Source organism: Hevea brasiliensis, chromosome 5, assembly GCF_030052815.1.
Source record: "Hevea brasiliensis isolate MT/VB/25A 57/8 chromosome 5, ASM3005281v1, whole genome shotgun sequence".
Classification (NCBI taxonomy): Eukaryota; Viridiplantae; Streptophyta; class Magnoliopsida; order Malpighiales; family Euphorbiaceae; genus Hevea; species Hevea brasiliensis.
In genome coordinates this window covers 112,462,849-112,489,566 of record NC_079497.1, presented here as the reverse complement: position 1 = coordinate 112,489,566, position 26,718 = coordinate 112,462,849, and the positions used below count along the sequence as shown (strand labels likewise).

General features: G+C 32.9%; 1 pseudogene; it reads right to left on the bottom strand.

Moving 5' to 3' along the window:
- Positions 1–641: 641 nt before the first annotated feature.
- LOC131180168 (cytochrome P450 76A2-like) lies at positions 642–14,580 on the bottom strand (annotated as a pseudogene).
- Between the last annotated feature and the right edge of the window lie 12,138 nt (positions 14,581–26,718).

Below are 26,718 nucleotides of genomic sequence, written 5' to 3'. Positions count from 1 at the left end.
AACCTATTTATGATACTTCGTACTAGAAATATTGTCACTCATATTCTTAACAACTTAAGAATAATATTTCTAACAAAATATCAATGGACCTTTTCTATTACACATAAATATATTATGTAAACGGAAAAGTGGAAATGCCTTTTATTAATAAAAATATATACAAGATACATACTAAATGATATGCTCTAGGGCATACTACTAACAAGGGGTAGTTAGGGTTTCATGAAATTACTTAAAACAAAGTGGTTAGGAGCTGCCCATAGCATGAGATGAGTGCTTGATCATGTAAGAGTAAGTGAAATGCAAGTGTGATGCATGAATGAACCTTGTGGACACTTGAACAACATTAGGGTTTGCTCATGTAATGGTATTTTAACATTGTAATGGTCAATTAGTGACCATTTGAATGTGTGTTAGTAGGAATTGAAGTGAGTAAGGATGTTGGAGTTGAGTTTAGGCATGCTGCCCTTGGTGATCTGCAGGACTGAGTATGAGTCCAGTAGGTTTGAGTAGCTATAAATGGAGTTGTATAGGTTCAATTGGTGCAAGGCCAATTGGACATGAAACTAGACACATAATAGAACAACTTTGGTGAAGAAACCCTGCCTAGAAAACTAAACCAAGTTGACCTAAAAATTGCCCTAATCCGAGTAATATTGTCCTTTGTAATCAACTTTGGACCCAATGAACCTTTCAGGGTTAAAACGCAAAGGGTTATCCCACACATCTGGGTCTCTTCCAATAGCCCAAGCATTCACAAGAACTTGTGTGTTTTTGGGAATATGATATCCCATGAATTTGGTGTCTTGTATTGCTCTTCGCGGGATTAGGAATGGAATTGGAGGGTGTAACCGAAGTGTTTCCTTTATCACAGCCTGCAAGAATGGAAGATTGTCAATGTCGCTCTCTTCAACATTTCTGTTTGCTCCTATTACTGAAGCAAGTTCAGCTTTGGCCTTGGTCATTGACTCAGGGTTGCATATGAGCTCAGTCAATGCATATTCAATGGTGCTGCTGGTGGTTTCTGTACCTGCCATAAACATTTCCTGAACCAAAATTTTTTTTATTAGACTGTCCATGAGCCAAATCTTATTGTTACAATTTTTCTATTTTAAATCAATCTTCCAAATCAAACAACAAAATTGCATATTTAACTTCCATGAATCAAACATAACATTAGATAAAAATTCAAGGTAAAAGACAATTTAAATTGATAAAATCCAAAATAATTCAGATTAGAAAACTGACAAACCATATATGGTGAAGTGTATATAGGGACTTACTAGTATAAAAATGTTGACATTTCGTTCGGAAATTTTATCAGGCTCGTCCTTCCCATTGCCTTCAAACTCAAGCAACACATCAAGAAAGTCCTTCCTCTTGTCTCCCACCATCTTCTTCTTCTCTTCAACTCTTTCCTTAACGAACTTAGAAGCAATATCCATAGCTTTCCCAAGATCCTTCTCCACCTTTCTCTTCAGTCCTTGAGGGTCTAGCCATTTCAACCATGGAAAATAATCAACAACATTTACAAACCCAGAAGTCTCCATTGTTCTCATTATTGCTCTGAAAAATTCTGACCCTTCCTTAGATCCTGGATCAACCATATCACGCGAAAACATGAGATTTCCTAGCAAATTAACTGTCATTAAGAACACAAATCTCGCTACATGAATCTCGCGAGTCTTATTCTCAACTTTGTGGGATTCCTCTTCAATCCATCGCACCATATCTTTCACGCATTTTCCTCGTATGGAAGCTTTTTCATTGATGCGTTTGTTTACCAGCATATCTACCGTGACTAGACGCCTCAAGACACGCCAAGATTTAACCATAAGGGGCTAGAGCCAAGGAGCCTTGGTCGTAGCCATGGACACGCATGGTCTCTGTTTTGTTGCGTTCAGCGAATGAGAGATCGTGTTTCTTTAAGAACTCAGAAGCAGCCTTAGCTGAGAGGATGATCATCGTGTTTACAGCACCTAGCCTTAGACCTATAATGTCACCTGATGTCCCAAAATATGTCCAAGAGGGGGGTGAATTGGACTTTAAAAATAATTTTCGGTTCTTGCTCAAAACCTTTGAAAATTGCAGCTAGGTTCAACTTAATTGACTAATGTGAAATATGAACAATATAGCTCTATTGACAAGTTGATTCAAAGTTAAGCTATATGCAATCAGTATACTGATATAACAGACTATATTAGCATTCAGTAAATATATCAGTAATCTGAATAGATTTTTAACACACAACGAGCGAGAATACGGATATACTAGCGGACAGATTAAACAACAAGCAGATTATATCGGATATCGTGATTTAGCGATGGCTGTTTTCTCAGATAGCAGCAAGATCAACAGCATATGATATCAACTTTCATATCAGCAAAAGCATATCAATCATAAAGTTAAAATGCATAAATGTAAAGAGCAAGGGTTGAGAAAATGAACACTGAAATTTTTATAGTGGTTCGGCTTTAACTAGCCTACATCCACTCTCTCAAAGATCCCACTTTGAGTCTTCACTCCACTATTCTTCTCTTTTAAAGGCAAGAGACAAAGCCCTTTACAAATCTTCTCACCAAAGCTTTTACAAGTAGCTTCACACTTCTACCAAGTATTATCCCAAACACTTTTCACAACCAAGCTTCAATAGGTGCTTGAATGACCTCTCATAAATGATAATAATGTGTTTAAAACTCACTCTCACTCAATACAACAGAATCTATAAAGAAGAGTTGAGTAAATAAGCTAATGATGAGCAATAAAACACTTTGAGCACTTTGAATGAAAGCTTTTATGATTTTGAACAGTAGAGGGACTTTCATTAAGTGCAAAATGGCCAAAAGAAGGTGTATTTATAGCTTTGGAACGTTTTTTACCATTGCAGAACTCATTTGAACGTTACAGATACGAATTTCAAGAAAATAGCCATTATTTTGTCGTTTTCTGCGATGTTGTGCAGAGTTGAGACAGTTAGCATACTTGAGAAAATAGCAAACCAGTTAGCATACTAAAATAAGTAGCGAACCAGTTAGCATACCAGGAAAACTTTTCTGCATAACTTTTAAAACTATAAAACTTTACACCAAATCATATTCTAATATTTTTAGGCCAGTATTGATATTCAAAAGAAAATCTTTTGAGGGAATGAAAATAAGCATCATTGACTTTTACTCCTCAATTCTTTTCACAAGTAATCCTAAAAATAAAATTAACTTCTATACTATGTGTACCTTCAATTCTGATTTTCAATGCAGCCTTAGAAGGTGACCTTTTCTTCTTTTATCTCCTTTGATTCGTCCTGTGTTATCCTTAGAATGTCATCCTTTCTTCAGAAGCACGAATCCATCATAAAATCCTTGTGACTTTTCTTTGAGATGCACAACACTTAAAACAATGTTAGTTTGATTCTAGTTGAGTTTTGGTATCATCAAAATCTATGCTCCTTTGAGCTTGTGGGGTCAACAATCTCCCCCTTTTTGATGATGACAAAACTCAATTGAATCACCATGTAAATGTTAATAAGTGTGAGTATGTGTATGAAAGTATATGTGAGAATAACTCCCCCTATGTATGTACTTATATCAACATTTAATCACAAATAACTCCCCCTTAATAATTTCAATGCAATATTCACAAGCATTTTCTTAAGGAGTCAAGTGTGACTAAAGATACTAACTAAATATGCACAGTATACACACTAATCACAAACTGTATATCATTCACTAATCACAAATTGTATATCATTCACAAGTTCTATCAACAATATGCACAAACTATATTATCCACAAGTAATCACAACCTATGTCACATATCAAGATTACCATTCATTACTTTCTCCCCCTTTTTGTCAGCATCAAAAGAATATGGGAGAAAGCATGTCAAAATTCAGTCTAAGTGCAGTAAATAAAATAGTCAAGACAAAAATTGATATAGCAGACTAATGTAAAGTTCAGAAAAACCAAAAGTAGCAAACTAACAGACAGACTGTTAAACAAAATTCAATCAGAATTCAGTTTATCCTTTCAGCCTAGAGCTTCTTCTGATTGGTTTTGGAGCAGCCATTTTCAGCTTTTTGGGCTTGACAGGTTTATCACTCAAAGTTTGAAGAATTTCAGCAGCCAATTCAGTTCCTGGTGTCAAAGGAATAATAGGCCCAGCTGCTAAGTCAGTTGCAGCAGTAGTACCAGACTCAGCTATAGACTTTTTGCCAGTTTTAGTCTTTTTGCCAGATGGTTTACCAGTTTCCTCTTTCTGTTTGCTTCTTTGTTCCTTTTGAGCTATTTTTCCCTTTCCTTTTGCAGGAGCAGCAGGAGCAGGGGTCTCTGGTTCTGCTTCAGACTCTGAGTCACTCATATCCTTCCCACTATCTTCTTTGCTGCCTCCATTACCATTCCCATCATCAGAATCATCTTCATCTTTTTCAGCTTCATCTTCTTCCTCTTCTTCATTTTCTTCCTCTTTCTCTTCTTCTTCTTCTTCTGTTTCTTTCTCTTCCTCTTCTTCTGTTTCTTTCTCTTCTTCCTCTTCTGTTTCCTGTTCTTCTTCCTCTTCTGTTTCCTGTTCTTCTTCTTCCTCTTCTGTTTCCTGTTCTTCTTCTTCCTCTTCTGTTTCCTGTTCTTCCTCTTCTCCTTTCTCTTCTTCTTTCTCTTTTTCTTTCTCTGTTTGAGGAGCAGAACCATGTGACTTTTATCGGTTTCTCCAGCCTCAGTGGTTGAAATACCCAAATGAACTTTGATTTTAAACAATTCTTCCACAATTTTGTACATCAACATCAAAGTGCTATCAACTTTAGAATCAAGAGCATTCATAAGAACAGTTTGAAAACCTCTAAATTTTTGTATCTCTCCAAGTTCCATTTCAACAAATTCTCTCAAGCTGTTTACTTCCTCCAAAATTCCTTCAACATTAACAGTGCCACTAGCACTATCCTTGGAACTAGCACCTTGTTCAAATCTAAGCTTTCTACCATCATCATCTTTTTGCAAACTTGTGATTGGGATCATATTGGTCCTAAGTTTCTCGGTTTCCAAAGGTATCCCAAAGTCTCTAAACAGACCATTTAGAAGATGGGCATAGGGTAGCTTGTAAGGTGGTTTCCATTTCATGATTTGCTTCAGCATAAAATAGGCAAGATTAAATTCAATTGGGTTCACAATATGCCAAATTATGCAGAGATCAAGGGTACTCAAATAGTTGGGACTCCCAGTTCTAGGATTCAACACATAAATGATAAAACTATGAAGAATTTTGATGTGTTGATGAGCATGGGTAATGCTAGTTTTATCCTTCACTTCCCCTTTAAACACTTCACCCTCAAAATCTCTTTTGTTAAATCCACCAACAGCAAAAACATCTTTGTGGGAACAGATTTTATTCCCACTGTTTGGAATTCCTAGGGCTTTAGCTAATCTAGCAACTGTCACTTCATAGATTTTCCCTTTCATTTTCACCTTAAAAGACTCATCTTTGTCAGAATCATCAACCCTCAAATTCTTATAGAATTCTTGAACTAAATCCACATACACTCCTTCAGTGTCAGAGCACAATTTATCCCATTTCTGATATTCAAACAAGGATTGTAAAGGAACAGAAACTTCAATAAAAGCAGGCCAGTGGATATACCTTGGCTCATGAATGGCCCTCTCCATATGCACAACTGGAGCTTTTGAAGTCTTTTTCTTTTTGGTTCCCTTTTCTTGGACAGGCTCACTGGTTCTTTTCTTAGGTGTTTCTTTTGATTTGCCAATTACCAGAGGAGCATCTTTTTGTGTAGGAGGAGACGTAGGAACACTTGCGTCAGTGGAGTCCGATGATGAATATGTGGGGATTTTAGCTTTCCCTTTTTCTTTTTCCCGCGCCATAACCAATCTCAGAAGCAAATTAGGCCGCAAGGACAGTGAAAACTGAGATTTGCAAATTTAATGATGTGAGCAGTTAATATATATAACTATTTGAAGCACGTTAATATATTTCTAGCACAACTTAGCACAATGTCATAAAAAAAATAGAACAGACAGCAAGAGATATTCGGGTTCTTAAGAATCAATGGCAACCGATTCATGATTTTGTTATATACAACATTTTTATGAAATATTATTGCCCAAAAAAAATAAACAACTGAGTGCGAAAACAGAGCAAACAATCGAAAGAAAAAAAAATTAATCAGCATATTACGAAAGCAAGACGAACAGAACAAGCACAGACAAAATGTAAAACACGATTCCATTAAAGTTTTAGATTTTATACCTGAGATATACTGAGACAGAGAGTGCGAATCGATTCAGGCAAAAAAAATATCCAACAGCAAATAATTTCTTTCGGCAGATTTTAGAGAAATGACAGAAATAAAAAAAAAAAACTTTGGGGATTTTCTATCTTGAAACAATCGATTTAATCGATTCACTGCCAATGGGTTTCGGAAATATTTAAGAATGATGAAGGGAGACGATGGCTTGGAAGGTTGTGAATGGAATGGGTTTGCAGATGGAGACGCGTTCGTTCGGGTTTTGGGAGACGAGGCGACGGAAAGAGAAGGAGTTTTGAATTTTAGCACTGAAAAGACACAACTGTAGGTGTTTGCAGAGAATGGGTAGCGTGTAGCAGAGGAGAAAACAGTGAGAAGATTGATGGTTCAGGAAAAAATTTGAGTCCCGCGCAAATTAATGTGTTAAAAGTCCATTTTGCCCTTAAATCACATAAAGATACAATACTTTGAATAGAGGGGTATTTAAGTAATATGGGCTTTAAACATGCAGAATAGGCGCTCGAAAAAAAAAATTTTTAGAGTTTTAGTGCAATCAGACCTGACTTCCAGTTTGCCAACGAAAAAGTAGGAGCAGTGGTAAAGCATTTAGCAAACAAGAAAATTAGCAAACGGATTAGTATGCCACTGTAACGGCCCAGCCCACTAGTGATATTGTCCGCTCTGGCCTAGCCCATACTAGGCCTCACGGTTTTAAAACGCGTCAATAGGGGTTAGGAACTATCAACTTATGAACCCAGCATCTCTCCCGTGTTTTGTCGATGTGGGATTTGCCTAGGGTGTTACAATCCACCCCCCTTATGGGACTCAGCGTCCTCGCTGAGGTTTGCCCCACCATCATTCAAGGTTGCACGCGGAGCGGCTCTGATACCACAAATGTAATGGCCCGGCCCACTAGTGATATTGTCCGCTCTGGCCTAGCCCATACTAGGCCTCACGGTTTTAAAACGCGTCAATAGGGGTTAGGAACTATCAACTTATGAACCCAGCATCTCTCCCGTGTTTTGTCGATGTGGGATTTGCCTAGGGTGTTACAATCCACCCCCTTGGGAGGTTTCATTCCCAAAAGCGCGCTGACCAGGTGAGGAAGGTTCCCACATATATGGCCCAAATCTTTTCTTCCCATTTCCGATGTGGGATACGAAGTTTCCACCCCAGTGCGTAGCTGGTTGAACAAGCACGTCCCAACCCCATCCCTGGGTCGTGACAAGCCCACCAGCTTCCGCCTGGTGCGTCCTCGCACCACACACCATACTAGAGGGAGTCCAGCTCTGATACCAAATTGTAACAGCCCGATCCTTCTCCAGTTAGCATTGTCCGCTTTGGCCCATGGGCCTCACGGATTTGTCCCTTGGGAGGTTTCATTCCCAAAAGCGCGCTGACCAGGTGAGGAAGGTTCCCACATATATGGCCCAAATCTTTTCTTCCCATTTCCGATGTGGGACACGAAGTTTCCACCCCAGTGCGTAGCTGGTTGAACAAGCACGTCCCAACCCCATCCCTGGGTCGTGACAGCCACTGTGATCAAATTCTGCAGAACACTGTTCATATCTGATAAGATCCAGAATTTTTCAAATTGCACCAAAAATATCAGAATGCATCTTTAACACTGCAAACCAACATATATCACTTTATTTTCATATAGAAACATGAGAATGCATCAAAACTTAATCAAGAGCATCAATCATACCAAGTTCTCTTCTTATTTTGCAGAAAATTTCCTCATTAAGTGGCTTTGTAAAAATGTCAGCAAGCTGTTTTTCAGAAGGGACAAATTCAATTTGAATATCACCATTTTGAACATGATCCCTAATAAAATGATATCTAATTTCAATATGCTTGCTTCTAGAGTGTTGAACAAGATTTTTTGATAGGCTTATAGCACTAGTATTGTCACATCTTATGGGAATGTGATCAAATTTAATTTCAAAGTCTTCAAGCTGTTGTTTCATCCACAAAATCTGTGCAACACAACTTCCAACTGCAATATATTCAGCTTCTGCAGTAGAAAGTGCAACAGAAGTTTGCTTTTTACTGTGCCATGAAACTAATGCATGACCTAGAAATTGACAAGTTCCAGAAGTGCTTTTTCTGTCCAATCTACTACCAGCAAAATCTGAATCACTATAACCAATAAGATCAAATGATTCACATTTTGGATACCATAAACCAATGTTGTGAGTGCCAATGAGGTACTTAAAAATTCTCTTAACTGCTACAAGATGAGATTCTTTTGGACATGATTGAAATCTTGCACATAAACATACACTGAAATGAATATCTGGTCTAGATGCTATCAAGTAGAGTAAAGAACCAATCATACCTCTATAAAATTTGTTATCTACCTCTTTACCTTTTTCATCTTTCTCCAATTTAATTGTTGAGCTCATGGGAGTTCCAATACTTTTCATATCCTCCATTTTGAACTTCTTTAGCATATCCTTTATGTACTTGGACTGATTTATAAAAATTCCATCTTTCATTTGCTTAATTTGCAATCCAAGGAAGAAAGTAAGTTCACCCATCATACTCATTTCAAATTCACTTTTCATCATGTTGGAAAATTTCTTACAAAGAGAATAGTTAGTAGCACCAAAAATAATATCATCTACATAAATTTGCACAATAAGCATGTCTTTTCCTATTTTCTTAATGAAAAGAGTAGTATCCACTTTTCCTCTTTTAAAATCATTTTGAAGCAAGAATTTACTAAGTCTCTCATACCATGCTCTAGGAGCTTGCTTTAAACCATAGAGAGCTTTAGTAAGCTTGTAAACATGATTTGGAAAGTGAGGGTCTTCAAAACCAGGAGGTTGAGCTACATAAACTTCTTCATCAATATATCCATTTAAAAATGCACTTTTAACATCCATTTGATAAAGCATAAAATTCTTAAAATATGCAAATGCACACAACATTCTAATAGCTTCAATTCTAGCAACCGGAGCAAAGGTTTCATCAAAATCAATACTTTCCTCTTGGTTGTATCCTTGAGCCACTAGTCTAGCTTTATTTCTAATAACATGTCCTTTTTCATCCATCTTATTCCTAAATACCCATTTAGTTCCAATAACAGAGTGCTTTTTAGGTTTAGGAACAAGTTTCCAAACTTTGTTTCTTTCAAATTGATTTAATTCCTCTTGCATAGCAAAAAGCCAATTTTCATCATTTTGAGCATCATCATATGTTTTGGGTTCAAATTGAGAAACAAAAGCAACATTACCAAAATATCTTCTAAGTTGAGCTCTTGTCATCATTCTTTGTGATTGACTATCAAGAATGTCATCTTTGGAATGATTTCTATGGTACCTCCATTCTTGTGGAATATCTTGATGTTGAGGTTCCTCAATTTGTAGTTCTTCCACATTTGGTTGAGAGTCATCTTGAATTTCAATATTTGTGGAGCAAGGGAGTTCTTCTTCTTTGTCATTTTGATCATCCTCCACTGGTTCTTTTGATTCAAGCTCATCATTATTCGAACTCTTTGAGTTTAGAATCTGCTCAATTTCATCATCACAAGAATCTTTCCTTTGCAAGGAAGTGTTAGCATCATCAAAAAGTATATGCATTGATTCTTCCATGGTCAATGTTTTTCTATTGAAAATCCTATATGCTTTGCTATTTGTTGAATAGCCTAGAAATATTCCTTCACAAGATTTAGCATCAAATTTCTTGCGATTGCTATCTTTGTTATTCAAAATGTAACATTTGCAACCAAAGACATGGAAATATGCAATATTGGGTTTTCTTCCTTTCCATAGTTCATAAGGAGTTTTCTTTAAAATGGCTCTAATGGAGACTCTGTTCAAAATGTAGCATGCTGTATTTACAGCTTCTGCCCAGAAATATTTTGGTAAACTGTTTTCATTTAGCATTGTTCTTGCCATTTCTTACAAAGATCTGTTTTTCATTTCAACAACTCCATTTTGTTGTGGAGTTCTAGGAGCTAAAAATGTATGATAAATACCATTTTGAGAGCAGAAATTTTCAAACAAATTATTTTCAAATTCTTTTCCATGATCACTCCTCAAGGATGTAATGCAATATCCTTTTTCATTTTGAGTTCTTTTGCAAAAAGCTTCAAATATATCAAAGGTTTCATCTTTATGAGCAAGAAAGAAAGTCCATGTGAATCTTTAAAAATCATCAACAATTACAAATGCATATGCCTTGCCTCCTAGACTTCTAGGTGTGATTGGACCAAAAAGATCAAAATGTAATAATTCCAATGGTCTAGACGTAGTTACAACATTTTTTGATTTAAAAGATGATTTTGTATGCTTACCAAGTGCACAAGCTTTGCATTGAAATTCTTTTTCAAATCTTAGCTTTGGAAGTCCTCTAACAAGATTCCTTCTAGAAAGTTTAGCAAGTGTACTTATGCTAGCATGTCCTAATTTTCTATGCCATAACCATGCACTATCATCTGAAGTCATAAAGCATGTTTCACAATTTTCTTCAAGACTTGTTAAATCAAGTAAGTAAATATTATCTATTCTAGCACCAGCAAACATAACATTATTTCCATGAATTTCACAATGTGTAGAAGTAAAAATCACTTTAAAACCATTATCACATAATTGACTAATGCTTAAAAGATTATACTTTAATCCTTGTACTAATGCAACATTCTTAATGCAAGGATTTTTACCAATAGTTCCAAATCCAATAATTTTAGCTTTACTTTTATCACCAAATTTGACATAACCTTCTTCTTTCAAAGTAAGAGAGGAAAACTTGCCTTTATTTCCTGTCATGTGCCTAGAGCAGCCACTATCAATGTACCAATGTTCTGTTTCCAAAGATACTCCTTAGCGGACAGAAATCAGTTAACTGTTCTTAGGTACCCAAGCAACTTTGGGTCCTTGAATGTTAGTAACATTAGGTAGGGTTCCTTTAGGCACCCATACTTTCTTTGCCTTAAAGGTTCCTTTCCTAATAGGACAAGCATTAATCATATGACCTTTATGATTACAATAAAAGCATGTAATACTCGGTTGAGAAAAAGGATGTAGCTTTAACAAAAAACTGTTTGTATTTTTCATACTTCATAAATCCATCATATCCAATTCCAGATTTTTCATTTGTGAATCTTTGATTCCCAAGAAGTATATCAAGTGTTTCTTTTCCTTTTGTAAATTTAGATAAATCTTTTGTTAAAGATTCAACTTTTTCTTCAAGAATTCTGTTTTTCTCAAGAAGTTGTTCACACACTTCTTTTGATCTTTGAAGCTCATCATTAACTTCCTTAAATAATTTCATTTGAGATTTGTAAAATTCATTTTCCTTTGAAGCCATACCCAAGGAAATATTTTCTGATCTTAAAGCACAATTTTCATGAACCAGAATTTTGCATTTCTTTTTAAAAGTTCTATATTTATCATATGTCTTCACAAATGCAAGCTCTAATTCATCAACATTAGAAAGTTCAAGATTTACCTCATTTTCACTATCTTCGATGTGTGAGCTTTCACCTTTTTCTTCAATTGCCATCATACAAGTGTTTGTAGCTTCTTTGTCACTTGTTTCATCATTTGATGAAGAGTCACTGTCACTCCATGTTGCTGCCATTGCCTTTTTGCTTTTGTCCTTTCTAAACTTGTTTTTCTTCTTCAATGTAGGACATTTTGGCTTAATGTGACCTGGTTTGTTACACTCATAACAAACTATTTCACTTGAATGATTTGGAGTCTTTGGAGCATATTTCTTTGTGAACTTCTTGTATTTGCTTCCACCTTTTCTAAATGCTCTTTTGAATCTTTTGACTATCATAGCCATATCTTCATCATCATCACTTGAAGCACTTGAATCATCACTTGAACTAGCTTTAAGAACAACATTTTTCTTTTTCTCATCTACTTTTTCGGATATGAAAGCTATCCCTTTCTTTTTCTTTTGATCACCTTCATTCTCATCTTTCTTATAAATCATCTCATGTGCAATGAGAGAACCAATTAGCTCATCATAGGTATATTTTCTGAAATCCATGGTGTCTTGAATAACAGTAGTCTTTGCTTCCCACGTCTTTGGAAGAGACCTCAAAATTTTCTTTACAAGTTCTTGTTCTTCAAATCTCTTTTCAAGAGCTTTAAGTAGATTTACAAGGTCTGTAAATCTGGTACTCATCTCAGCAATAGTTTCACTAGGTTTCATCTCAAATAATTCATAATCACGGATGAGGAGGTTTGCCTTTGACTCTTTCACTACATCAGTTCCTTCATATGTGACTTCTAGTTTGTCCCATATCTCTTTTGCAGTTTGACATCCTGAAACACGATTATACTCATTAATATCAAGAGCACAATGAAGAATGTTAATAGCCTTGGCATTTGTAGAAATTTTCTTCCAATCATTATCATCAAATTCAACTTCAGCTTTAGGAATTTGCACAGTTCCTTCACTGGTTTTATAAGGAATATAAGGACCATCTTTAATTATTCTCCAAGCATCAATGTCAACAGCTTGTATAAAGTTTCTCATTCTAGTTTTCCAAAAGGAGTAATTTGTGCCATTAAAAAGTGGTGGTCTAGTGATGGAATAACCTTCAGCTAAGGGGGCAGGTATACCATCAGAATTTCTAGATGAACTAGCCATGTGTGTGGATCACTCTAAGGGGTTTAATCCTCAAGCAAGAGAGACAAGCTCTGATACCAAATTGATGTCCCAAAATATGTCCAAGAGGGGGGTGAATTGGACTTTAAAAATAATTTTCGGTTCTTGCTCAAAACCTTTGAAAATTGCAGCTAGGTTCAACTTAATTGACTAATGTGAAATATGAACAATATAGCTCTATTGATAAGTTGATTCAAAGTTAAGCTATATGCAATCAGTATACTGATATAACAGACTATATTAGCATTCAGTAAATATATCAGTAATTTGAATAGATTTTTAACACAACAACCAGAGCATAATACCAGATATACTAACTGACAGCAGATTAAACAACAAACAGATTATATCAGATATCAGTAGATTTAGCAATAAACTATTTTTCTCAGATAGCAGCAAGATCAACAGCATATGATATCAACTTTCATATCAGCAAAAGCATATCAATCATAAAGTTAAAATGCATAAATGTAAAGAGCAAGGGTTGAGAAAATGAACACTGAAATTTTTATAGTGGTTCGGCTTTAACTAGCCTACATCCACTCTCTCAAAGATCCCACTTTGAGTCTTCACTCCACTATTCTTCTCTTTTAAAGGCAAAAGACAAAGCCCTTTACAAATCTTCTCACCAAAGCTTTTACAAGTAGCTTCACACTTCTACCAAGTGTTATCCCAAACACTTTCAATAGGTGCTTGAATGACCTCTCATAAATGATAATAATGTGTTTAAAACTCACTCTCACTCAATACAACAGAATCTATAAAGAAGAGTTGAGTAAATAAGCCAATGATGAGCAATAAAACACTTTGAGCACTTTGAATGAAAGCTTTTATGATTTTGAACAGTAGAGGGACTATTAAGTGCAAAATGGCCAAAGGAAGGTGTATTTATAGCTTTGGAACGTTTTTTACCGTTGCAGAACTCATTTGAACGTTACAGATACGAATTTCAAGAAAATAACCGTTATTTTGTCGTTTTCTGCAATGTTGTACAGAGTTGAGACAGTTAGCATACTTGAGAAAATAGCAAACCAGTTAGCATACTAAAATAAGTAGCGAACCAGTTAGCATACCAGGAAAACTTTTCTGCATAACTTTCAAAACTATAAAACTTTACACCAAATCATATTCAAATACTTTTAGGCCAGTAATGATATTCAAAAGAAAATCTTTTGAGGGATTGAAAATAAGCATCATTGACTTTTACTCCTCAATTCTTTTCACAAGTAATTCTAAAAATAAAATTAACTTCTATACTATGTATACCTTCAATTCTGATTTTCAATGCAGCCTTGGAAGGTGACCTTTTCTTCTTTTATCTCCTTTGATTCGTCTTGTGTTATCCTTAGAATGTCATCCTTTCTTCAGAAGCACGAATCCATCATAAAATCCTTGTGACTTTTCTTTGAGATGCACAACACTTAAAACAATGTTAGTTTGATTCTAGTTGAGTTTTGGTATCATCAAAATCTATGCTCCTTTGAGCTTGTGGGGTCAACATCACCATATTTTTGTTTCAAGTCGGTTAAGGTCCTGTGTGGCATAGAACCAAGATCCAACAGGTTGCCAAGAATTGGCCATCTCGGTGGTCCTGGAGGGAACATGCGGTTTATGGTGGAGTTTCTACGGCGGATGTGGACGAGGAATAGAGCTGATAATGAAAGGAGGAAGAGGGAAATAAGAAAATTTGGAGTAAACTCCATTAGTATTACTAGAGTAGGTACTTCAGGGTTGGTTCTCGGCTTCTATATATATCTCATCACATAATAATTATTGCATAGGTTTATTCAAAGTTTTTGGGCTCGAAGAAACTAGAGCAAGATCCTATAATGGATGTAGCTTACGGAACCAAGATTTACAATTTGTTTCATTTGATGCAGACAAAAGGCCGGCAATCACCGGATCATTTAGTGGGAATCTAATTAGATAGTTAGCTACAACCCATCAACTGCACGCAGTATTTAATTAATTAGTAGATTATGTTATATATTTTGGATGATAATATTTCTGATTTAAATAAGAAAAATTAATAATATTTAAATAAAATTTATTATGGGATTTATGTACAGAGAGAGTTAATATATTTATTATTTTATTATATATATTTATTTTAATTAATCTAATAAAAATAACGTCATAAAATATACTTAATTTAAAAATTATTACATATATTTTTATATAAAAATGATCTTATAATAATTATAAATTAAAAGGAAATTAACGCACAGCCAGCTAAGTTGTGCATCCAATGAACATATTTTGGGCCCTTGTTTTTCTCTCCAATTGTTTGGAATAACAATGTTTAATTAATATGTATTCTTTTTAATTATTATTTTTTTTATTAATTAGATTAAAATATATAATAGTAAATACGGTAAATAATGAAGGATAATTTAGTTAAATTTAATATTTCTTTTACATATTATATAGGTATATTGTTAAAATCATTAATTTAATATATTATGTAAATAATATTAAAATATAGCTTAGTTAAATTTTAATATGTAATTTAAGAAATTAAAGTCTTTATTTAAAATTTATGTATTAAATAGTAATATTTTACAATAAAAATACTTAGAATAAAATTATTATCATAATAAATTTATTATATTAATGAAAAATAAAATTTGAAATATTAAAATTTTATAGTATAATAAATCAAGAAAATTTTATATATTTTTATTAAGTAAAAGATTATAAAATAGAAAATAATTATAAAATATTTATATTAATATAATTTTAATATGTTTTATATAATGACTTAATAATTATAATTTTGTATACACATAAAGAGGAATGTAAAACAGTTAAGGACAAGCTCTTTTGGCAACAAGGCATTATCGCACCATATGGTGGTGTCCCTTCTGTTGGGAACAAGTGATTAATGTGAAATTTTAAAGTTATTGGTTATATGTAGATTTGATATAGCTTGTATTTAATATAAGTTTAAATTTATATGGCAATAAATTTAGTTATTAATAAATTAAATATTTATATTAAGATATATGTAAAATTAATTAAAATATGAATTTATATGTAAAAATTTAATCTAATTATAAAAGCATTTTGTAGCACCCATAATTTTTAAATTAATTATTTTATGGGTAAATATTAATATTTTATTTTATTTAAATTTTGAAAAAATTTTAAAAATTTTTTAAATTTTAGAAATCGGGTTCGAGTTTTTCGAAAATGTGAAACTTTGATGATTTTTAAAAATCACTATAAGAAAATTGTCAATTAGCTACAGAATTTAGCTAGGAAAATTAAATCCCTGGCTAAAATGACACTCTAACTATAGATTTAGCTAGAAAATTTCTATTTGTAGCTATTTTTTCAGATTGAAAAATTAGCCACATATTAGCTAGGACTTAGCTAGGGAATACCGTAGTTAAAATTTAGCTAGGAAAGGTCCCTAGCTAAATCCATAGCTAACCATTTGGTGGGAATGAAAATTGGCACAAAATTTTTTTTGCGGGAATTTTTTAGATTAACCCCTAGCTAATTCGTAGCAAATATATAGCTAGAGATTAATCCATAGCTACTTATGTAACACCCTAATTTTTGAAAAATACAATAAAATAAAATAATAATAATAATTATTATTGATATATTAGAAATTAAAGAGTGAATTTATAAAAATTTTGGAAGAAGTTTTAATGGAAAATTAGGAATAAATCTTGAAGGAATTAAGCTAAATAAATTATTTGTGGAGAAAATAATTTATATGAGAACGAGGTTTTAAAGGAAATGGGTTTATTTTTGAGTCAAATACTATATTGGTGCATAAATATTATGTGAGATATGTTGGCGGAGAAATTAGAATTTTATAAATTTAGTAAATTATTTATGAGAATTATATGTAATGAAAAAAAAGATGAGATTTTCTATTGAATTTTAGTAAATGAGTATAAAAAAAAATGATATCAAAAGTTACGGATATTTTGGGAAATTACACACACACACATATATATATATATATATATATATATATATATATATATATATATATATATATATTTGATGGAATTGGGAATTGAGATGGAAAGAATAATATAACTAAAGAGGAGAAATTTCTTTTGGGTGATCTAATAGTTTGTTAAATATTTTTTTTTAATAAAAAAATATATTTTATGGATCATGGTTGGTTTAATAATTATAGTAGGGCTGTTCTCAGTTTGGTTAAAACCGACCAAGCCATCTGATACCAACCCGACATCAATGGTTGTTTTTCAAGTTGGTTCGGGTGTTGACTTATCCACTTAAAAATAGCTCTTCTTCGTCGGCCAAAATGAGCATGTGAGAAGATAGAGATTTTTAGGGTTTATATTTTTAAGTGGGTGAAAAAATATAAACCCTAAAAATCTCTATCTTCTCACATGCTCGTTTTGGCCGACATTCATTTACTCAGCTACAACAGAGCATCTCTACACAATTGCAGGCCCACCACACCATTACCTATAATAAAAATTGCAGATCCACAAGAGTTCCCTCTCCCTTCTAGTCTTCCATGACATACCCACCATTTCTCGCCCTCTGCTTCTTTCTTTTATTGTTCGAGATATTGATTTTCTCGCCATAGCTTCCATTTCTTTGGCCCTTCCAATATAACATTCATTTTCCTCATTCACAAGAGCTTGCTCTCGATTTTCTCTAAGGCAGCTTCTTTGAGTTAATTCATATATTATTTTTTCTATTTTTGATTTGGTTCCTCAAAAAATGATCGAAAAAAGGAGGTTTTCCAGAAAACTAAATGGCAAATTTCTCAATTTTTTCTTGTTTCAAGGCCTAAAAGCAAAGGCACGAGGTGCCCAGAAACCACATGAGCCATTTATCAGTAAAATGTTGTCGTATTAAGATTTAGTAATAATAGATACTAGTATGATTGTTTTTTTTTTTTTCTTTAACCATGATTGGGCTTTGAATATATTTAATTTGAATTGAATTGTTTTTTTTTCTTTTGTTTTTAAATTAGATTAGAATCATTGAATTCAATTTATTGTTAGCTGAACAATTTAATATAAATTTAAAAGATATTTATAATGACCTCAATATGAGAGTTTATATTTTGTAGAATATAAAAAAACAATGATGAACCAATCCGATTTCTCAACATTTGATGGAACAAGAATTTTTAATATTTCTTTGAATTATATGAGAAAAATAAATACACTTAGTGGTTCACGTGTTTCCATTAGCCAAGAGCACCATTCTTTGGATGAAATTTACAACCCAACCGACTAATCCAATTAGTTTGTACATCGGGCTGGTTGGTTTACAAAGTTTATTCCCAAACTAATTTGGGAGAGGACGGTTCAATCGGTTTGGATAAAAATTTCATCCAAACCAACAAATGAACACCCCTAATTATTAGGGGTCCTAACATGAATTTAATTAGTTAAAGTAAATTATTGAGTTTAGTGATTCATGAAGCATTATGATCCTATGATATGTTATATTGTAAAATGTTTATAAGATTGTGTTATGCGATAAAATGGTAAATAATTATCTTCTTATTGCTAATTAAGCTTATTTATGATGTTGGAAATGAAAATTTAGGCAAATAACTTATTATTTTTCTGTTAATTAGACAATCACACTATTAAAATATATAACTAGACTACATTGTAAAAACTTTTGCCATGGAATTAAATATGTGAAGGTGTTTATAATATCTATGTGTTAACATGAATTGATGACTAATTACGATATGGGTTAATGTATGACTCTTTAGATTTATGCCTCAGAATGAAGTGAATTGTAAGTATATTTAAAATTTTTAATTATCTTAGTGGATTTTGAAAGGAGTTATGAATAATTACTAAAATAAATAAATAAATAAGAAAGATGAATCTTAAATTATATGGAGGCTCTAGATGGAAATGTCTTTTAGACAATTTACTTGTGTAGAATTTTTATGGGAATTCTTGTTTTGAGCAGTGGGTACAATTTACTTGTTTTAGACAATTTACTTGTGTAGAAATACCTAACCTTTTATGAATTTTATGACACATGTTCTCTGTTTCTAATCCATTAGTTATAGTTAGCTAGCTAGCTAGCTTTCTTTCTTTAACCAAAGTCTTAGTTCAAAGCATGTTTTAAACGGGTTCAAAAAGCTACTACTACCTTAACTGTTGTCTCTACATCAATTTGTCAATTTTCCTAGCTGTTGGCTTGGCTTATTCATCAGCTTATCTACACATGTAAGTTTCACTCATATATCATGTGGGATTAAACAGGAGAATAGAGGAAAATGAGGCACAAGAATGCAATGAAGACAATAACATCTTGACTTTGATAAAAAATATCCGAAAGGATCAAGTGTTGAATACTTGGATTGACACAATTGGTGGAGCAAAGAAAGGAAGAGTGTATGGCCTTGGCTCAGAGACTTCAGTTCTAGGAGAATTAACCCATGTTAGTTCTATCCACTCTAATGCTCCAACTCCTCCAATTGTCCCTCCCCAACAAGTTATTGAAAGACCTGAGTTTGAGCAAGCAGTTAATCATGTGGTGGATCAGCGGGAGGATGATCTGGTAGATCAACGAATGGATCAGTGTATGGAGCTTATGCAGGCACATTTTCGTGAGGAAGTAGAAGCAGCAGTCCATGTTATCATGAGCCGCATGTTTGGTCTCTTTCCACAACCACCAGGAAATGGCTCTGGTTCTTCCTCACAACCACCCCCATATATTTAGAGTTTATGCTATGACTTTTGAAGTGTAAAACATGTTTTGGCTCTATGTTATCATTAGCTTTCATCTTTGGAATACAATATTACTTTTTGCAATGGTTGTGTATGAGTATTTTGTTGAGATTTGAATGGTATATATATATATATATATATACTTTATTGGAATTTGAACGGCTTCAATTATTGATTTTATTATATTTCAAATTTTATAGGAAATTCAAATGACCACTTTCCTATATGCTGATTGTGCCTAGCTAAATTTACCTAGGGCCATCCTTAGCTAAAATTAGCTAGGGATGTTCTAGCTAATTTTTTTAAAAAAATAAATTCTCCTTGCAAATTTAGCTAGGAGTATAGCAAGGGACATCCCTAGCTAATTTTAGCTAGGGACGTTCCTTGCAAATCTAAAAAAACCCAGAATCCTTTACGGATTTAGATGGAAGTTTAGCTACAGTGAAATCCCTAGCTAAAATTAGCTAGGGGAATTACCTAGCTAATTTCAAAAAGAACTCAATTGCTTTGGCAAGGTAGCTAGGATTATAGCTACAAAAATCCCTAGCTAAAATTAGCTAAGGAATACATCCGTAGCTAAATTCCTAGGTAAATGTAGCTAGGGATGGCACCCTTCCATAGCTAGAATTTAGCGTCCAACAATACAGCTACGGACATTAGCTAGGGCAAATTCCCTAGCTAAAAACAATTTAGCTAGGGATTTTTGCAAAGTAGCTAGGGATTTGTCCCTAGCTAAATGACAATTTTCTTGTAGTGAATTAATTTAAAGATCACGTGGCAAAACTAAAAATATATTTAGACTCTATGAATTTTTTTGAGTTTTCTTAAATTTTTTCGGAATTTTTAGGCCTCGTTTTTTATTCCAGGGCAGAGTAAAAATTCAATTTTGGATATCCTGAATCGAACCGATAGAATCAAACTGGACCGAGCCGGACTGACTGAATCGAACCAACCCTTTTCTTTTTTTTCTTTCCTTCTCCCTCGTGCGTCCCGACTCCCTCTCTTCCTTTCCCTTTTTCTCTCTTCTCTCTCCTCCCCATTGCCGGCCACCGCCACTCAGCCCTTACCCTCATGCTGGCGACCAACCTGCTACCCTTCCCCTTGCCGACCACCCCCTGGAATCGCCTGAAAATGAGCCCCAAAACTCCCCTTCGTGCAGCACGCCGCTTCAGCTTCCTGGGCTGATTCCGGTCGATCCGGCCACCAATTGGATCAGGTCTTGTCTCAAAACCTATCTACACCTTGAGAGCTTTCCATAGACACTAAGAACACCAAAATCCATTGAGCGATTTATTCAATTTTTGTCCGAAAAGTTTTAGCCCATTTTGACTTTTAGGCTAGATTTCTCATAAATCGTGAACCCCACGAAAAATTCTAGAGTACCGAAGTACTCCCCTCAGCGAGAGTTTCGCGATAATATCCATTTTGAATTTTTTTGACATCATTTATCGGTGGGTCCCACTAAACTTCACAGTATTTTTTCTAGCACTAAATGAGCTTAATAAATTTCGTAAAAATTTTTTATTAACCCCCGTGTTGTGGGCTTCGTGTAGATACCTTTAATAAGCAGAAATTCAACAGTTGCTCGGGTTTGCAATTTCGAGCCCGGCAGGCAGGCTACTGAAAAAGTTTCAGAATTGAGTCAAAAATATAGGCTACCCCATCATTTTCAGACATTCCAAATGCGTCCCAAAGGTCAAAATTGGCATAAGTAAATCCGAACCTTACTTTTTCTTAATTATCTAGTGCTTGATTACAATTAAAAATCTATAAAATATTCGTGATAGGTTAAAAAAATTAAAATTCCTTTTGCATTAGTTAATAATATTACTAAGGACCGCGGGACAAAATTTTAGAATTTTTAGAGCTCATTTAGGTAGTTTTTGCAAAAGGGGTAATTGTAGGGACTAAATTGTAATTTTTTAAATTGTGGCTGTTGACTATTTGGATAGGCCCAGGAGGGGCCATGTGATGTGATTGAGTTGTGGATGTGTGATTTGTGGATATAGAAGTGTATTTTGAACCCTTTTACAGGTTGGATAGGTTCTAGGTATAGGAGAGACTCTGCCAAATTTTAGACACGACTTAGGGCGTATTTGGTCCTTTTTAAACTTGTATTGAGTCAAATATATTAAACAATTGCAATGAAATTGTCAAGTGAGCCAGGACAACCTTTCTTCTCTATCCAGTCGCCGCAGTGACCTCAGTTCAAGTTTATGAGTAAAATATTAATTTTAATTATAATTTCAATATTATTATATGTTCAGGCATGCCCATGCATTACTTATAAATATGTATCTATATAGTTAAACACTAGGCATGTTTTATATTGCATTCTTAATTGATAAAGTTCCATAGATGTTGTTTATGATAATTTGGAGCATTATGCGTGCGTTGGCGTGCGTGTGATGTGTGGTATTGAATAAGAATAAGACGGGTAGACGCTGCTTGAGAGACACTCACAGGGACCCGGTCCTTTATGGATAAGTCAAGGTAGGCACGGCTTGAGATGATCTCGCTGGCCCCCGCATTTGGTTTATCAAGTGAAATTCTGGCTTGAGAGACACTCGCTGGCAGACGTTGGATTAAGAAAGCTGTATAGGGGATCAGCTCTCATATATGTACTGTTTGAACATTATTGGGTGTGTGAATGCTCCAAATTGCCTTTTTGCTGTTATGATGTGATGTGTATGAAAATTTTGGTAATGTTGCATTTTCACTCTAAGATGCATTAGCTCTAGGTAGCTATAGAAATTATAGTTAAAATTGGTATTTTACTCTCTGAGTCGAACGCTCACTCCTGTTCACCTTATTTTTTCAGGCTACAGGAGGATTACTTGTTGTGACTAACCTGCTCCTCTTCTTCGCAGCTCAATTAGTAATATCTGATATATTTTGTGCAATTTAGCTAAAATTTTAGACTCCGCATGTGTTAGGAGTATTTTAATAAATTTTAGACTGTAATATAATATTATGTTGAATTTGAAAGAACATTAAATGCATGTATGTGTGAGTGAGATTGGATTGGATGAGGAAGCTGAGCTTCCATTTGATTTATGACATGATGAGTATGTGGAGGGTGTGCTGAGCTCTCCAAATTACTATATATTGTGTTTACAGGTCGGACGAGTCAAAAACTCTCCATTGTATGGTTCATATTATGGCTGGACTCTATCCGGTTGAATTCTTGAAATTGGGCTTAAAATGGGCCTTAAGATTGGGTTAAGGAATAGTTAGGCTTACTATGGGTCTTGGGGGCTTTAGGCTGGCCCAAGTCCTAATGCCGGTCTGGCCCATAGGTTGGGTCGTGACACATTTGTCCTCATATGGGCTCAAACTCTTCATAGATACATCTTTTAATATAAACTCATCATAATCAGCTGTCAAAATTTATCCATTATAAATATAATAATTACATAAAGTAATCCTCTTTTTACAAACTCATTAAAAAATTTTTAGTGGAATTGGATCAATTCGTTTAAAGATAATTAATTAGTTAGTTCTTCTTTAAAAGAAAGGATTTTTTTATTTAAATTGTATTGACTAATAGTACACTTTGTCAATTAAAATGATTTGATTGCTCGGTTTTCACAATAATATTTATAACCATCCAATAAAAATAATATCCTTCCTATATTTTTATTAAATCAAAATCAATAATCTATTTGGAAATATAAATTTATAGAAATTCAATTTAATTGATTTTTTTAAATTTTCATTATTGAAATAAAAAAATTCAATTTTTTTAATTTGAAAATTTCATTTTAAAAAATAAAAATCAAATATAAATATATAAGAATTTAATTAATTTATAAATGATTTATTAGAAAAAAAAAACCTTTTCATTTTGAATTTCAGTTTAAAAAAATAATTTATTTTATATGATCACATCCTATATTCCTTTTAAAATGGAAAATAAAGAAGAATCAATTAAAGGTTTTAATTATTATATGATAAATTTGAAATGTGGAAACCTCTTCTGATAAAAAAACAAAAAAAAAAAAAGAAAATGTAGGGACCACACATAATAAAATAAAAAAAAGGTGAGCAAAATTAGAGTATAGTTAAATTTTATAATTCGTCTCTGAATTTTATTTTATATATTACTTTTATTTCTTAATTTTAATTTATTATTAAAAAATTTTAAAATTTTATTTTTATTTTATAGAAAAATTTTCAAACTTGAAAATTTGTTGTAATATATTAGAGGAATTATAATAAATTGGAGAAATTTTATGAAAAAAAATTAAAATTTATAAATTTTTAATAATAAATTAAAATTAAGTGATAAAAGTAAAATGCACGTGTACTATAAAAGTTACCCTTTGAGCACGTCGAGTCTGTAGTTACCCTTAGGGTTTTATTTGAATGGGATGAATGAAGATTTAATAAAGTATGGTAAGGTAAGATGAAAGAATGTATGGTATGGTAAGGTAAGGTAAGATAATAGTCTTATTTATGTTTGGGAGGAAGATAAAGTAAATGAAAATTTTATAACCTTATTTTATTTGATTGGATGGTATTGAAATGTAAGGTTAAATATGAAAATTATAAAATTATGCTTTTTATGAAACTTGTTATTTTATAGCAAAAAGTTAGTAGTTATTTTTGCAATGAAATATTAATTTATGAATCTTTTACAAGATTTCTCTATAATAAAATTTCTAAAACAATAAAATAAAAACTTTATTGAGAACTTAAAAATAGTAATACAAATTTATTTAAATAATAATTTTTTTAATTTAAAATAAAGAATTTTACAACATCAAAATTAAAATCAATTAAGGGAGTGTCTAATTTAAAAGCATGCAATATTAATATTTTATTAACTTTTTTTCTACTTGTTTATTCACTTTTTAAATTAGTTTGAGTAATGGGTTTGCTCCAAAGACAAGAAATAAGTCAAATACATAAGGAGGGGTGATTTGGAGTTTTTCTAAAATTAATATGGGTAATATAGAAAGTAAAAAAATGAAACATTCCCCAACCCACCAAATCAGTGGGTTGGAATTAGGCAGATTTTAGGGGGTTTTCAACTCACAAAAAACCCTCCAAAACCTTCATATTCTTCGTCCCTTCATTCCAAACAAGTGTAAAATTTCTTAAAACTATTCCTTACTTTTCCTTACTACCATAACCCCTCAATACAAATAATCCCTTAGAGCACAAGTCTCGATTAAAACTCTTCAATTTGTTGGAAATAGTGGACCTTGAGAAAAACACATGTAATAGGATCTGTTGCTATCGAGGTCTTCAATATGTATCTATATAATATATAAAAGTGATAAGAAAGTAAGGGGGAGATTGAAATTTTCAAAATAGTCATTATTTTTTTATTATTATATTTGTATTATTTTAATTATTTAAATTAATTTTAAAATTTATATAATTTAAAAAATTTTAATCTTTTTATTTAAATTATATTTAGAATCTTTCTTGAACTTGTAGGCATACCAACTTAATGTTAGGAATAGATTCGTTAATCATTGTGGAGACTCTGACAAGTCTTATGGAGCGCAATAAAATATAGGAAGGAAGGGCGGTGCTTGAGAAGATCGACTGCGTAAACAATATTGATCTTGAGTTTGATTCCATAGTGCATGCCTATGAGATGCCTGGGCAATAGAGTTGAGCATTAAAACCGAACCAAACTAAAATAATCGATAACTAAAAATCTCATAAATCATAAACTGAACCAAACCATTTATTGGAGAAAAATTGAACCAAATCGAACCAATTATTATCAGTTTGGTTCGGTTAGTGAAAAACCGAAATTTCATTTTTTTTAATTGCCAAACCTGCTTTGACCTGTAAATTGCATATTTGCATTTGTTCATACTTCATAGTATACAATTCATATAAAATCAATTGTGTAGCATCAAATAAACAATCAATTTAATAAAATGTCATTATGCCAAATAAACTATAAAATAAATAAAAGTATAAAACCACTAAACCAAATAATAGTCCAAGCACCAAATGTCAAACCATAAAACAAAAAATAATTGAAATTAACGCTAAAATAACCACAATCATACTTTAAATACAATTTAGTTCAGTTATTATTAAAATCCATAAAACAACATAATAATAGAATACCAAATCTCCAACCAGATAAAAGCTAAATACAGTCCATATTAAAATCTATCAAATAATAATAGAATTAAACATAATATTAAAATCTATCAAATCTCCAACAATTTGATTTTGAGCAGTCCAAGCAAATCCAAAAACATCTTCAAATGAGGAGGCAGTAGGCAGGAGCTTTTGGGAACCTGCACAAACAATATAATAATAAAAAAAAGACAATCGATATATAATAATTAATGAAAGTATAAAACAATATAAAATTTTAAACAATCAAACTTACATTTAAGAGTTAAGGGTAAGGGTTGAACAACTAGATCCCCCTAATTGGGTTAGGCTAACACTTGGTAGTACTGAAAATTGAATTAAATAATAGAAAAAAAAGTCAATCCATATTGAAATGAAAATATTATAAGATAAAAATGATCTAAATACATGTATTTATTACATACCCTCTTCAAACTTTTCAAGTTCCTCTAAATCTTCTTCAATATTTATTGGATAATTTGAGGAATGTGTCCAATCTTATGCACATATCAAAGCCTCCACAATTCTGAGAGTTAAAGAACTCCTAAAGAGATCTAGTACTCTCTCACCAGTACTAAAAGCACTCTCTGATGCAACAGTTGAAACTAGGACTGCTAATGTATCTCTTGCCATTTTTCCAAGGATAGAAAATCTGTCAAAATTGATTTCCCACCATTTTCAAGAGATCAAAATCTTCCTTGTCCTCTTGAATTGCCTCATTGAGATACACTTCCAACTCTATTTTTGAATCTAAATGTCCATTTTTTTTTTCTAACTTTTGCTTCTTGTGGTGATGCTTCAAGTATGATTTGGGCTTCAGATTTATTGTACTACCACTACCACTTGAGAGCTGTGAGCTAGTGTTATCACTTGTTTGCTCACAATTAGTTTGGTACATTTTCTTGTACTCATTAAATAAGTCAAGCAAAGATGACTTCAGCTTCTAGAACAACTGCTCACCCTTTCTTCACCATGCATTTGGCAAAATTGAAACTCCATATATTCAAACTTATCATGAGG